Source organism: Desmodus rotundus, chromosome 2 (genome assembly GCF_022682495.2).
Source record: "Desmodus rotundus isolate HL8 chromosome 2, HLdesRot8A.1, whole genome shotgun sequence".
Taxonomy (NCBI): Eukaryota; Metazoa; Chordata; class Mammalia; order Chiroptera; family Phyllostomidae; genus Desmodus; species Desmodus rotundus.
The window spans coordinates 39,359,807-39,370,384 of record NC_071388.1 but is presented as its reverse complement, the minus strand read 5'-3'; the positions used below and the strand labels follow the sequence as shown (position 1 = coordinate 39,370,384).

The 10,578-nt window shown below is 40.6% G+C and overlaps 1 pseudogene; it reads left to right on the top strand.

The window, feature by feature from the left end:
- Nucleotides 1-7,693: 7,693 nt before the first annotated feature.
- LOC112305015 (ubiquitin-conjugating enzyme E2 variant 1-like) lies at nucleotides 7,694-10,090 on the top strand (annotated as a pseudogene).
- The last annotated feature ends 488 nt before the right edge of the window (nucleotides 10,091-10,578 follow it).

Sequence of the window (10,578 nt, the reverse complement as noted above, 5' to 3'; positions counted from 1 at the left end):
GCAAAAATCTTTTGTAGTCCCCACTGAAAATTTCAAACGTGCTACTGTAGAAAGGGTTCTAGAACATGTGCAACATCGCTGTTTTGTTAGAGAGTGTTCTCCCAACCTTGTCCCACACACTATGACCCTCTTGTTCCACTGATACTCTGAACAGGCTTTTGCATCAGGGCCTAACAATACACGACACTGTATAAGCCTTGAATATATGTGTAGGAATCAGCCCCACCAGCAGTAATCTCCCCAGCATCCTACCTTTCCCCCTTTTAGCTCATTCTCTTTGGAAGATGGTTCCAGGTCCTTTCCTGAAGCATAGCAGAGATTACATACCTTTTTAAAAAAGTTTTGTTGCTCACACTAACTACAGAATCCAATCCAAACTTGTTTGCCTCAAGTCCACTTAGGTTGCTAAGACAAAATAGTACTAACTGGGTGAAAAAAAACCCCAAAACTGAATTGATTTCTGGAGGCTGGAAGTCCAAGATCAATGTGACAGCAGGGTTGATTTCTTTCCAGGCGTCTCTCCTTGGCTTGGAGATAGAAATCTTCTACTTTTGTCTTCGCATAGTCTCTCCTCTGTATGCATGTACGTCCAAATTTTCTCTTTCTATAAGGACATCAGTCATATTAGATTAAAGCCCACCTTAATGACCTTATTTTAACTTAATCGTTTTTGAAGGTAGATTTGGCTTTGATGTGCAGAGACAGAGGTGCCGTAAAGATGGAATATTATGAGCCAAGCCCAGAGGCTCATAAGGAAACCTCGGGGAATGACCAGTGGCCAGTTTTGCTGGCTAGAATTAGACATGGGAAGTAAAGTTGAATAGTTTGTGTCATGGACTGAAGTGCATCTCCCAAAAACATATATGTTGAAGTCCTAACCTCTAGTTACGTGAGAATGCAAGTGAATTTGAAGACAAGTTCTTTAAGGAGGTAATTAAATTAAAATGAGAGTTTTAATTAAATTAAATTAAAATCTTAAATTAAATTAAAATTAAAATCTTCAGTGTGGGTCTTAATATAACTCCTGTCTTTAATAAATTCATTGTAAACACTGAAGTAGCCAGCAGGGAATGATTATTCCTAAGGGAAATACATGATTAAGTGCCTGTGTGCCTCTGATCACGATATTTTCATCGACCAATCAATACATAACCTTCTTTTGTATGTATTTCTGTTTAAAGACACCTTAGTTGGTATATTGTCAATTCTACAACATTGAACTCACAGCCAACAGCACTGTAACTCATTCCTGAAGAAAACTGGTCTAACAAGCTTTTAACTCTATAAGGCACATCTCAGCCCTCTTGTGCCAAGAAGTGTCCACTGGACAGTACTTCAGCACTACACTTAGGCTATTTTAAACAAAAAGCATAAAAATGCAAAAATGTGGCACTAACTAGGCCATAAAAAGGTTATTTGTTTATAGTATGGGATGAGATAAGAAGGCAAACATCGCCTTCTCTGAATTCAGCTGGGGACATGCGTTCTGGGTGACTCATACTTTTCATTGCATGTTTATGAATGACTACAGAAATGCTGGAAGCATTGACCAACATGGAATTCGTGAATAATGAGGAGCAGCTGTACTATTAATCCCATTTTTATAGATAAGGAAACTAAGACTCAAAGCAGTTAAGATCTTTCACAAAATTATAGCTTGTGAAAGTGGCGCATCCAGGATTCAAACTCCACTTAGTAGAAGAAGCAGTGTTTTTCATCTAGACGAGGCAGGATAGGGTCCTGGGAGTTGAGGAAATTAGTCAAGCACACTGATACGGAAGCTGCAAACAGAAGAGTTGCTGCAAAAACTTGCCAATTATATGAAGCACGCTTTCTGGGAATGGTACCAAAGTATTAGTAAATAGCATTTCACACTGTAAACAAAGCAGATCATTGTTAGAAGTACAGTACTAATATATTTATTTGATGACCCCAGTGTCTAAGTGACCAAAGTCCACAGTCTTTGTTTCTGCAGAGTTTATGCTGTCATCTTCTCAATGCAATTCTGTTAAAAACAAACAAACTTCATTCACACCCAGGCATTACGTAGTATAGGAAAGCATAATCAGAGACATATTATAATAGGGCAATTCAAAGAATTAGTTGTCAGTTCTGTAAAGGGGCCTTCATGCACCAGAGGCATAGTATTACTATATCACAATAAACCATTTTTGAAAAAAATAACATTTAGGTATAAAAAAAATCTATGGAGCTACCCATGTGTACTAAATATCATGCTATGTACTGAGCAACAGTGGTGAATATGGAACACTTTCTGCCTTGGCTATATTCACAGAACAGTACCTGAGACAGGTGTAAAAATAATTGTGTGTGCCTGTGTGTGCATGTCCATTGGAGGTTCCTCTCTGCTCCCCCTGACCCCCACCTGCAGATTTGCACAGCTGCTGAGAGCTTCTGAGAACTCAATCCATCGTCTCCATTAGGGCTCAGATATACACAACATATCAGCTGACATGGGGATGTCAGAAGCCAAATTACAAAGCAATTTAAAGACCCTGAGAGATATTTCACCCAAGGCAAGAAGAGTCAGGAATGATAAGCCAGGGCAATAAGAGGTTCTGGGAGTCCCAGGGAAATAGAGCTCTGTCTTGAACCTACCTTCAGAGCCACCACCCAGGAGTCACATGTCCCTGATTTTCTTCCTGTCTCACTGAACTTCCCTTTGCAGAACTTCTCCTTCCAACTTCTGTAAGTGTCCTAGGACTCAGTCCTCTAATCTCTTTTCTGTCTCTTCTCACTCCCTAAGTGATTTCATCCAATCTTGGGGCTTTAAATTCAGTCAAGGCCCTAACAGGAAAGAGAATGCACGCTCAAATTAAGATAAATCAATCAGGGTTCACTAAAGGGACTACCCTAGTCCTTCCTTATCTGCAGGGCATACATTCCAAGACTCCCAGTGGATGCCTGAAACTGCAGATAGTACTAAACCCTATATATACTGTTTTTTCCTGTACTTACATACCTTTTCACCTAAAAGAAGCACTCTATGCTTCTTTGTCATATTGGAATTGCCAGCATCACCATTCCTGTGCCTGGGGCCATTATTAAGTAATATAAGGGCTACTTGAACTCAAGCACTACTATACCACAACAGTAGATCTGATAACCCAGCCAGCAACTAAGAGACTAACAGGTGTAGAGTGTTTACAACCTGAGGATATGCTAGACAAAGGGATGATTCATGTCTGGGGTGGGATGAAGTGGGGTGCTGTGAGATCCTTATCACACCACACAGAGTGGCATGTGATTTTAAACTTATGTATTGTTTACTTCTGGAATTTTCCATTTAATATTTTTGGATTGTGGCTAACTGCAGGTGACTGAAAATGGGGAAAGTGAAACCAGGGTGGGAACTACTGTACTTATAAAGGTGTAGGGATGGCAGCAGTCTGAGGGTAGTAAGGGGAGGGGATGTTACCACCCAAGGACTTCACAAGGTGAACGGAGCGAGTAGTTACTGCATCTGGAAAGAAATAGCCATGTGAAGACCTGTCTGATGGGAACTGAATTTTCATGAGAGGACTCAGGTAACTGAGGGGGATCTGCAGGGAGGAGGCTGAGGGGATAAACCATCTCACTTTGATCTCCTCCCTTCTGATCTGCTGCCAAGCTGGCTGATCTAACTGGGAACCAGAGGGTTGGAGCTTATTGACTTAATCCATACAGGTTAGTCTGCATGGAGGCAGAGAAAAGGGTGGAGTGGTGTGGAGAGAGAATCTGGAAGGCCTACAGATATCCAGCACACTCACACGTTGAAGACTCCCAACCTTTAAACCTTTCGAGTGGAATCACAATGGCTTACTGGACATCTCTTGAATTTTCACTTGATTGTCCCTTGCCTTAGCCTGGTTCCTGCCTGTCCCCTGGTTTCCCAATTCCTCTTCCAGTTTCACCACCACTCACTTGGCTCCTTAGGTCCAAACCTAGCTTTCCTCCCTGAGTCCTTTATTTCTCTAATACCTAATCCATGAGAAAGTTATTTCAGCTTCACTTTTAACAAGCATCCAGAATTTGGATCCATCTCACCAGCTCCTCTGCTTCCACCCTAGTCCATACCCACATTGTCGCTTGCTCATATGATTGCAATAGACACCAAACAGTTCTCTGCACTTCTCTTGTTCCCACTGTGGTCTAGTCTACTGTGGCCCTGATAGGTCTACACAATAGCCAGAGTGGGCTTTCTCTAGTCACTCCCTAACCCTTCACCTTGCCTAAATTTCCTCCCCAGCAACTATCTCCACTTAAATGCTATTATATCTTTGTTCATTTATTTGTTTATTGTCATTTTCTGCATTAAAATTTAGGCTCCACGAAGGCAAGGATCTTCTTATCTAATGACTTGTCCTCTCAGTTGAATAGACTATTTCTTGAATGGAAAAAATGAATAATACCTCTGCAAAAGTCACTGTTAAAAGAATGAGAAGACAAGCCAAAGAAAATATTTGTGAAAGACATATCTGATAAAAGGCTGTTACCTAAAATATATGAAGTACCTTTAAAATTCAACAATAAAAAAAATAAAGAACTTGATTTAAAAATGGGCAAAAGACCTTAGCAGATGAATAACCCAAGAAGATATACAGATAACAAATAAGCATATGAAAAGATGCTCAATGTCATATGTCACTAGGGAATTGCAAAATAAAACAATGAGATGTCACTATACACCTATTAGAATGGCCCAAATCCAAAACACTGGCAACATTAAGTGCTGACAGGGATGTGGAGCAACAGAAATTCTCATTCACTGCTGGTGGGAATGCAAAATGGTACGGCTACTTTGGGAGACTATGGTGATTTGGGAGAATATGGTGATTTCTTACAAAACTAAACATACTCTTCCTACACCATACAGCAATTATGTTCCTTGGTATTTACCCAAATGAGTTGAAATTTATATCCACACAAAAACCTGCACACAGGTGTTTACCTCATCTTTACTCATCATTACCAAAACCTGGAAGCAACTAAGATGTCCTTAACTAGATAAATGGATAAAGTGAAATATGACCAGTCAGTGGAATATTTATTCAGTGCTAGAAAGAAATGACTTATCAAGCCATGAAAAGATGCAGAGGAAACTTAAATGCAAATTACTAAATGAAAGAAGCCAATCTGAAAAGGCAACATACTGTATGATTCTGACACGCTAGAAAAGACTAAATTATAGAGACAATGAAGGAATCAGTGGTGCCCTGGCTGGTGTGGCTCAGTGGATTGAGCACCAGACTGTGAAGTAAAGGGTTGCTGGTTTGATTCCCAGTCAGGGCACACGCCTGGGTTGCAGGCCAGGTTCCCAGGGGACGCATGACAGTCAACCACACATTGATATTTCTCTCTCTCTCTCCCTTCCCCCCCCTAAAAATAAATAAATGAAATCTTAAAAAAAAAAAGAGAGAGAGAGAGAGAGAGGGAAAGGATCAGTGGTTACTAGGGGATAGAGGAGAGGGAAAGACAAATAGGTAAAAACCAGTATTTTTACAGCAGTGAAAGTATTTTGTATTAACTTTGTAATGATGGATACATGCAATTATATATTTGTCCACCCCCATAGAATGTAAAATACCAAGAATGAACCACAATGTAAACGATGGACTTCAGAGGATAATGTAAGATCATTTATTGTAACACATTTACCACTCCTGGTTCATGATGTCGATTGTAGCGAGGAGACTATGCATGTGTGGAAGCAGGCGATTTATGGGAAATCTCTGTCCTTGGGAATCTAAAACTGCTCTAAAAATAAAGTTTATTTTTTTTAAAAAAAGTGTGTGGAAATTCTGGAGAAAAAAGAACCATAAATCTAGAAAAACTGTCCCACTACATTCGGAAAATAATCTGAACCCTGAAAATTCCTGGTTTAATAGTCTTGGTAGTATTACGAGAATGCAATACATAGAGGGGAACATGAGGAGGAAGGTGGGGAGGCACTGCTTGTGCAGATCCAAATAGAAAATTTATAAGGAAGATCTTTGATTAATCTAATTTGATTTACAAATCTACATCCTGACTTAATCAGGGCTTGGGCTCCTGAGAAAGGCTGAACCAGAATCACAGAGCAGAGTAATCCAGTGGCCACAACAGAGACATGCCATCGCTGCAATCCTGTTGCACCCGTAGGTACTGCTGTATAACCACTGTTGGAATCCACCAAAGAAGTACCTCTCTGCTGCCCACTGCCTTGGCCTTTCACCATATCCCCTGGGCCTCCCCTCACCATCTAGTTACTAAAAGAACACCTCTGCAGCTCAGCCTGGCTGCTATGGCTGACTTACAATTCAATCGATTGGGCCACACCATAACAGTTGTTAAATATTTTGACTGGGGAGCTTCCAGGTTGAGGAATCTGAATACTTTTAAGTACCAGCATACGAGGGCCCCAAGCTCCAAGACAATAAAATCTCTTTGTTCAAGACCTCGCCCTATGAATCTCTTCATCTGGCTGTGGCATTGCTATTAATAAGGGGTCTCAATTGTGAAAGGAAAGAATGGCTAAAAATTCCATTGGTTCACTGTTAACCAGAGAGCATTGTAGAGTCATTTGAAAGATACAGACAACTTCTAAACCCACAACTGGTTTCTCCTGAATTAAGAAAAATGCTGTGATTTTATCTGCATGATGTCAGATTAGAATTGTTGAATAAGAAGAAAATGTGTTCTGGAGATTGGGGAAGTTGCAAAAAACGCAAAAAAGAAAAGTGGTCTTGTTGTTAAGACCTGAGGTTTTGTTTTTCCTAAGGCTGTTTGATGGTGACCAGAGAAACCCACTTGTCCTGAGGGCTTAATGATTAAGGGAGTGTCCTGCAAGGAAGCAGAGAGGCAGGTTTGGATGTTATTACTGCTGTCGACAGCTGAATGCAGGAACAGCCAGGTGGAAGAGATGCACGGGGCATGACACGGGAGAAGGGTATGGCATGTCCACACCCTCTCCTGGTGCTCCACTCTCCCAGCACCTCTGCTCGTTCACCTACCCAAAGCTCTTTGAATTGAATGAAACTCTCTATGTTAGATGTCATTTAAGAGTATATTTGACATCATGTGATCATCATTTAAAAATGTTTCATTGTTATTTCCAGCCAGAAAGGCATCCACTGCCTTATCACACTGCTTCATGAGTAGAATGTTTGTTTGTATTTTCTTCTAGATGTTTCTTAACTTTTTAAATGAGAATTGTTTTTTAGTTTTAGGGAAATTTGTTTCCTAAGATGCTAGTGAATTAAAACATAAATATGGTGACTTTGTGTAATTACAACCAGGGCACAGATTACTAGTACAGAGGTGACTTGTTTCCCCATGAAACAATTAACCTTTACTGACTCAATAAAACTTTGTTTATAAAGATATTCACTGACTCAGCTATTAAGGAAGGAAAGGGAAACTAAGACAAGTTTGCTACCCACTGCAGCATGCCTTACAGCAAATGTTGATATTGGTAGATCCTAAGATACTTGAGAATTTCTAGCTCTGCCATTTGCTTTTGTTACTTTTCTTTATAAATCTATACAATTACATGAATAAATATTTCATTTTCCAGAGAAAAAATTTTTAACAGGGGCCAGCTTCATGAATGTGCAAACTGTGCAGTCACAAAAGCCCTGCGCATCTACCCAAAGCAATCTATAGAGTCAACGCAATTCCTATCTAAATTCTAATGACGGGACAGCGATGCAAGATGGCAGCCACCATGGGCTTGGGAGTAAAAGTCCCTTGCAATTTTCAACTGTTGGAAGAACTTGAAGAAGACCAGAAAGGAGTAGGAGATGGCACAGTTAGCTGGGGTCTAGAAGATGATGAAGACATGACACTGACCAGATGGACAGGGATGAGAATTGAGCCTCCAAGAACAATTTATGAAAACCAAATGTACAGCCTTAGGACTTCCAGCCAAGTTGGAGGCGTAGGTAGACACACTGTGCCTCCTCGCACAACCAAAAGAAGGACAACAAATTAAAAAACAAAAAAACCCCAGAACTGACAGAAAATTGAGCTGTATGGAAGTCTGACCACCAAGGAGATAAAGAAGAAACATGCATCCAGACTCGTAGGAGGGATGGAGACGGGCAGCTGGGCGGAGAGAACTCATGGCAAGGCGGCAGCTGGCGGGTCCAGTGAGGCAGCAGCTGGAGGATTGGGCAGTTCCATATTCACATGCAGATAAACCAGGAAGAACAACTGAGGAGCAAGACAGACCATGCAACCCAGGGTTACAGTGCGGGGAAATAAAACCTCAAACCTCTGACTGTAAAAATCTGTGAGGGTTGTGGTGGCAGGAGAAACTCTCAGCCTCACAGGAGAGTTTGTTGGAGAGGCCCACAGGGTCCTAGAACGTACACAAACCCACCTACCAGGGAATCAGCACCAGAAGGGCCCAATTTGCTTGTGTGTAGTGGGGGAAAGTGACTGAAAACCAGCAGAGAGCAAGCAAGCAGCATAGTTCCCTCTTGGACCCCTCCCCCACATACAGCATCACAATGCAGTGGTGTGGGTTGCCTTGCTCTGGTGAACACCTAAGGCTCCATCCCTTACTGCCTAACAGGTACACTGAGACCAAAAAAAAAAAAAAGGCCCAAATGAAAGAATAGATCAAAGCTCCAGAAAAAATACAACTAAGTGACAAAGAGATAGCTAACCTATTGGATGCACAGTTCAAAACACTGGTAATCAGGATGCTCACAGAATTGGTTGAATATGGTTGCAAATTGGAGGAAAAAATGAAGGCTATGCTAAGCGAAATAAAGGAAAATGTACAAGGAACTAACAGTGACGGGAAGGAAACCGGGACTCAAATCAATGGTGTGGACCAGAAGTAAGAAAGAAACATTCAACCAGAACAGAATGAAGAAATAAGAATTCAAAAAAATGAGGAGAGGCTTAGGAACCTCCAGGACATCTTGAAATGTTCCAACATCCGAATCATAGGGGTACCAGAAGGAGAAGAGGAAGAGCAACAAATTGAACACTTATTTGAACAAATAATGAAGGAGAACTTCCCCAATCTGGCAAAGGAAATAGATTTCCAGGAAGTCCAGGAAGCTCAGAGAGTCCCAAAGAAGTTGGACTCAAGGAGGAACACACCAAGGCACATCATAATTACATTACCCAAGATGAAACAGAAGGAGAGAATCTTAAAAGCAGCAAGAAAAAAGGAGACAGTTGCCTATGAAGGAGTGCCCATAAGACTGTCAGCTGATTTCTCAAAAGAAACATTGCAGGCAAGAAGGGGCTGGAAAGAAGTATTCCAAGTCATGAAAGGCAAGGACCTACATCCAAGATTGCTCTATCCAGCAAAGCTTTCATTTAGAATGGAAGGGCAGATAAAGTGCTTCCCAGATAAGGTCAAGTTGAAGGAGTCCAGCACCACCAAGCCCTTATTATCTGACATGTTAAAGGGACTTATCTAAGAAAAAGAAGATGATCAAAAATATGAACAGTGAAATGACAACAAACTCACAATTATCAACAACTGAACCTAAAAAAACAGAAACAAAAACAAACTAAGCAAACAACTAGAACAGGAACAGAATCACAGAAATGGACATCATTTGGAGAGTTATCAGTGAGGGGAGTGAGAAGGGGAGAGAGGGGGGGAAAGGTACAGAGAATAAGTAGCAGAAATGGTAGGTAGAAAATGGACAGGGGGAGGTTAAGAATAGTATAGGAAATGTAGAAGCCAAAGAACTTACACGTATGACCCATGGAAATGAACTAAAGGGGGGGGGAATGAGAGTGGAAGGGAGTGTGCAGGGACAAGGGGAATAAGGGGGGGAAATGGGACAACTGTAATAGCATAATCAATAAAATATATTAATATATATATACAACCTTAAAATAGAATGTGCACCTAAATACCCAGAAGCACCCCCTTTGTAAGATTTGCAACAAAAATTAATGTGAATGGAGTTATAATAGTTCTAATGGAGTGGTGGACCCAAGAGTCATATCAGTGCTGGCAAAATGACAGAATTCACACAGGATCAAAGTTGTCCTGCAGGTGCTCTGGCGCCTAATGATGTCTAAAGAAAATGTGAAACTACCTCAGCCACCTGAAGGACACTGTTACAGCAATTAATCAAAAGAAAAACCACAGGTCCACTCTTTTTCTCATTCGATTTAAGCAGTCTTCATTTTCCACAGTACTAAATTTTCCAGCTACATCTTGTAGACCTCAAAGTACTGGAAAGGAAGCTCCCATTCAAAGGCAATTTATCCTAAGATACTGTAATTGATACTAATTTTGTCCATTTGAAATATGTAAGTTGTGCTATAACAAAAAAAATTCTAATGACATATTTCACAGAACTAGGACAAATATTTCAAAAATTTACATGGAACCCCGAAAGGCCCTGAATAGCAACAGCAACCTTGAGAAAGAAGAACAAAATTAGAGGAATCATACTACCTGATATCAAACTATAGTATAAGGCCATAGTAATCAAAAAAGCATGGCACCATTATAAAAACAGACACATAGATCAATGGAACAGAATAGAGAGTACAGAAATAAACCCACACCTTTATAGTCAATTAATATTCGACAGAGGAAACAGGCACATACAG